The sequence below is a fragment of the Aegilops tauschii genome, unplaced genomic scaffold (genome assembly GCF_002575655.3).
Source record: "Aegilops tauschii subsp. strangulata cultivar AL8/78 unplaced genomic scaffold, Aet v6.0 ptg000652l_obj, whole genome shotgun sequence".
Classification (NCBI taxonomy): Eukaryota; Viridiplantae; Streptophyta; class Magnoliopsida; order Poales; family Poaceae; genus Aegilops; species Aegilops tauschii.
The window spans coordinates 12,501-18,304 of record NW_027332887.1 but is presented as its reverse complement, the minus strand read 5'-3'; positions in this window follow the sequence as shown (position 1 = coordinate 18,304).

Here is a 5,804-nt window from a genome sequence, read left to right as displayed (position 1 = left end):
TTCGGCTTGTGATCAATCCATAGATACCAATCGAAAATAAATAGACACTCAAAAAAAGTACATGCTCAAACATCATTAACTAACTCCTTATCAATCTCGATTCATTTCAATATGAGGGCAAGAATTGAACCGATTCAATTAATTACAATAGAACAATTACACAACAAAAGAGAAAATAAAGGAGGTATTTGTTGGCAGTAGATGGATTTTACTAAATCAAAATTGTGATTCTTTAGTTATTTATTTTAGATTTGCAATTCTTATAATTTGTACTTTTTCTAAGTTTTCTTATTGCCGAGCCATAGTAATTGCACCTATTAAAGAAACTAGAAGAATTATGGAAATGAGTTCAAACGGAAGATAAAAATCGGTTGCTAAATGAATTCCAATTTGTTGAACATTATTTATGAGACCCTGTTCTACTATTTGGTTTGATCTTGTAGTCCAAAGAATTCCATACCACGACGTATCTGGGATAGTAGTCATTAGCGAAAAAACAATAGTTATACAAACGAGTGAAGTGAACCCATCTCCAATAGTCCAATAATTCTTATCTTTAGACCATTCTGAGCCATTTACGAACATTACAGCGAATATGATCAAGACATTTATGGCTCCCACATAAATAAGAAGTTGTGCGACAGCTACAAAGTAGGAATTTAATAAAAAATAGAATAAGGATATACAAACAAGAACTAATCCCAGCGAAAAGGCAGAATAAATGGGGTTGGTAAGTAATACTACTCCTAGACCCCCTAGTAGAAGAACAAATCCCCCAAATAGCATAAGAATCTCATGTATTGGTCCAGGTAAATCCATTATGGATAAAAAGAAATTAATAGTATAAAATTTTTCATGAACTGACTAAAACTAAAGGATTCAAGGAAGGAAAAAAGGATTTGGGTATTTTTTTGTGTATAAACTGTATAGTTATAAATTATATTATATCACGAAAATCTAGTCTGATTTAAAATAAGAAATAATTTCCAATAAGCAGTAGTTTTTCTTTATAGTTTAATTTTAAAGTTTAATAAAGAATTATTAGATTTTTATAACAAAAAGACAAAATCAAAGTTTAGTAATCAGTAATCGTTCTTGAATTCGAAGATTTTTCTTTGTTTATTTTACTTTCAGACGAATTCCTAATTGTTTGAATTGTGTAATCTCCCATTATGGAGATTGGTAACCGACTTAAAGCAATTTGATTGTAATTCAATTCATGACGATCATAGGTAGAAAGTTCATATTCTTCAGTCATTGATAAACAGCTTGTTGGACAGTACTCAACACAATTGCCACAAAATATACAAACTCCGAAATCAATACTATAATTAAGCAATTGTTTTCTTTTAATATCCTTTTCAAATCTCCAATCCACAACGGGTAAATCTATCGGACATACGCGAACACATACTTCACAAGCAATACATTTATCAAATTCAAAGTGGATTCGCCCTCGGAAACGCTCTGGTGTAATTGATTTTTCATAAGGGTAGTGAATCGTTATAGGTAAACGATTTGTGTGGGATAAGGTAGTTATGAAACTTTGACCTATGTACCTTGTAGCACGTATTGTTTGTTGACCATAACTCATGAACCCAGTTACCATAGGGAACATATTCATTCTAAATATCTATGAAAAAGATATGTTTCTTTCTCTTGTTTGAGAGAGCTTTTGTGTTGAAAATATTCTTACTATTATTGTATTATCTTATTTATAGTGAAACAAGTTGAGAAGAGGTTGTTAATAAGAGATTGCCCAGGGAAATAGGTAAAAGAAATTTCCATCCAAGATTTAATAACTGATCCATTCTCATCCTCGGTAAAGTCCATCTTATTGTGATAGAAATGAAGAGAAATAAATAAGCTTTAGTTAATGTAATAAATATACCCATTGTCATTTCCAAAATTCCAACTGCTTTATTCATTTGGAAAAAATCAAAAAAGGATATATAGGGAATAGAGAAATTCCACCCGCCCAAGTAGAGAACTGTTACAAATAAAGAAGAAACTAATAAATTTAGGTAAGAAACAAGATAAAATAAACCATATTTGATACCGGAATATTCAGTTTGGTAACCTGCTACTAATTCTTCCTCCGCTTCTGGTAAATCAAAGGGTAATCTTTCACATTCTGCCAAAGAAGAAATTAAAAAAACCAGAAAACCTATAGGCTGACGCCAAATATTCCATCCAAAAAAACCGTATTTTGACTGTGCTTCAACTATATCAACTGTACTTGAACTGTTAGATAATCATAGTCGATGATAACATCACAGTTCCCACCGCTATTTCAAAACCGTACATGAAACCTTAGCTTCATACGGCTTCTCTATGATCAGAAAAAAGAAAGGACTGTTTTGTTCCTAGCCCCTGGGGCGTAGATAGAATTAGATAAAATAAAATAAATAGATTTGAAAGTCCTAAATTAGACCAAAGGAATTCCGTCTGCTAGAATAAGAAAAAGCGCTTCCGAATTGATCTCATCCTTTATAATATAATGAAAATTTTTCTTTGTTCAGTAATAACTTAATCTTGGAATAAAACACTTGTTACTTGTTATAGGAATTCAATTAATAAATGGAAAGAGTTGGGTATTAGTTCATGAGCAATTCTGCATGAATATGGATAGAGGAAGGAAATAATGAAAATTTTTTCTAGTGCACTCCATATCTTTTTTACTATTCTTCTTTCCCCAGGGAGGGGGTATTCAAAAAGAAAAAATGGATAAAGGGTTAATTCGTTCTTGATAGCCATTTCCTTAACAAGTGAATGGGAACATACTCTGGATCGGAATCCGAAGAAAGTACTACTTGATAATTTCTACAAATTGCAAGTCCTTATTATGATTCCTTTTATGGGCAAAAATCTCTAATGTTTTAGATTTTCCATTACTAATCCTTTATGTACTTTAGTGTTCCTAACCCTTCACTAACTTTTGGTGGATTCTTCTTATGGATTATTAAGTTATAGTAATAACTAGGAGTATTCTAGTAATGGAATTCCATATCGTGAATCCTTTATTCTTGGCCGCTTCAAGATATGATGACTAATTAAAAAATATCAACCTTGGGATAAAGAGTTTACACTGCTTATGTTTACTTCCACTTTTTTCTTGTACGTAGGAAATGAGATTTTTTCTTTTTACTACAAATTTTTAAGCTGTTTTGTTTCACTCATATAGCTATCTAGTTTAACTTACCAACCCAAATACTAAATAAGAAAAGGAATATAAATAGTTAATGGATTTTATAGGAAAAAGATCTATTTTAACGAATCACACGTAGAGATATTGCTAGCACACAAAAAGTTAATGGTATTTCATAACTAATGGATTGAGCAGCAGCTCGTAGACCGCCTGAAAAAGAATATTTATTATTTGAGCTATATCCTGCCATAAGAAGACCAATAGGAGCTATACTTGAAATGGCAATCCATAAAAAAACACCAATACTAAGATCGGCTAAAACAAAATGATATCCCAAAGGGATAACTAAAAAACTTAATAAAACTGATATGACTGCTATAGAGGGTCCAATGCTAAATAAAGAAATATCTCCTCGGGATGGCAGAATATCTTCTTTTAAAAGTAGCTTAGTCCCATCTGCTATAGCTTGAAGCAGGCCCAGGGGGCCAGCATATTCAGGACCAATACGTTGTTGTATCGACGCAGATATTTCTCTTTCTAACCACACAATTACGAGTACCTCTATTGTTATTCCCAAAAGGAGGGTCAAAATGGGTAGAATCGATATCAGTCCATAGACTTCTTTTAATAATTCCAATTTCGAAAAAGAATTGATAGTTTCTACCTCTACCCTATCTATTATCATTTCAACGATCAACTTCCCCCATAATGATATCTATACTACCTAATATCGTCATGATATCAGCCAATTTCATTTTTTTAACTAGCTGAGGAAGAATTTGCAAATTAATAAACCCGGGTGGACGGATTTTCCATCTCCAGGGGAAAAGGCTATCATCTCCTACTAGATAAATCCCTAATTCACCTTTTGGGGCTTCTACTCTTACATAAAGCTCTTGTCTTGACAATTCAAAATTGGGCGAAGGTTTTTTACCAAGAAATTTATACTCAAAATCATTCCATTCAGAATTCTTTTCTTTCTTAAAGCGTCGGACTTCTAAATTCTCATAAGGTCCTCCAGGAATTTTTTCTACAGCTTGTTGAATTATTTTGATGGATTCCCTCATTTCACCAATTCGTACTAAATAGCGAGCTAACGAATCCCCTTCTTTTTGCCATTGGACTTTCCAATCAAATTGGTTGTAAGACTCATAAGGATCTACTTTACGAAGATCCCATTGTATTCCAGAAGCTCGTAACATCGGTCCCGATAAGCCCCAATTTACTGCTTCTTCTCCGCTAATAAAACCTACTCCTTCAACTCGCTCTAAAAAAATTGGATTCTGTGTAATAAGTTGTTGATATTCAACAACTCCGCGTAAAAAATAATCACAGAAATCTAAACATTTATCGATCCATCCATAAGGTAGATCGGCGGCTACTCCTCCGATGCGAAAGTAATTGTGCATCATTCGCATACCTGTAGCAGCTTCAAATAGATCATATATTAATTCTCTCTCTCTAAAAATATAGAAAAAAGGAGTCTGTGCGCCGAGATCCGCCATAAAAGGTCCAAGCCATAGCAAGTGAGAAGCTATCCGGCTTAATTCTAACATAATTACCCTAATATAGCTGGCTCTTTGTGGTATTTGAATATTCTCCAAGAATTCTGGTGCATTTACTGTTATTGCTTCTGTAAACATAGTAGCTAAATAATCCCACCTTGTTACATAAGGTAAGTATTGTATAATAGTTCGGTTTTCCGCGATTTTTTCCATTCCTCTGTGTAAATAGCCTAATATGGGTTCACAATCAATAACATCCTCACCATCGAGAGTAACGATCAGTCGAAGAACACCATGCATTGATGGGTGTTGAGGGCCCATATTGACTATCATGAGATCTTTTCTTGTAAGCGGTAGACTCATATCCTTTCTTCCTTAATTCATTATTCCATGAAAATGGATTATTCCATGAATTCCTCAAAGCGAGGCTCATCAAAATGAAAAATCTAAGACTACTATAAGACTACTAAAAAAATAATAAAACAAGAAAAAAATTTGAACGATTAAATTACTGCTCCCGAATATTCAACTGACCGATTAATTTCTTATAACGTACTCTATTTTTCTTTGCCAAATAAGCCAGCAAACGTCGACGTTTTCCCAAAAGTCTTCGTAGACCTCTTTCCGATGAAAAATCTTTTTTGTGTAATTCCAAATGTGAAGCAAGTCTCCGTATCTTATTGGTGAAACTGAATACTTGAAATTCAACAGAACCCCTGTTTTCTTCTTTTTCTTCTTTAACCATAAATCCAAAAATTTTTCTACCTCCTTTCTTTTTCATGTATTTTTCTGATCAGGAAAAATACAAAATTATGTCAGTTATTTTGAAGTTATTCTAATCTCGTACACACACAAATTTGCAATTATTCATCTACTACTGGAATTTGGATTTATTTTATCGATGCAAATTGGATTTGGATAGAAGGGTACATTCTTTCTAATATTTTAGATAGAAGAAACATTTCTTCTATCTAAAATATTAGAAAGAATTTTGCTGATTTATTTATTGCTATATGCAATTTATGGAATTGATACACCATTTAATTGATATCATTTAGCAAAATGAAACACAGCATATGCATCCATCTTTTGGCTCGAGAATTTCACGGGATAGAGATATGGTATAAGAAATAGACTATTAAGTAACTCTA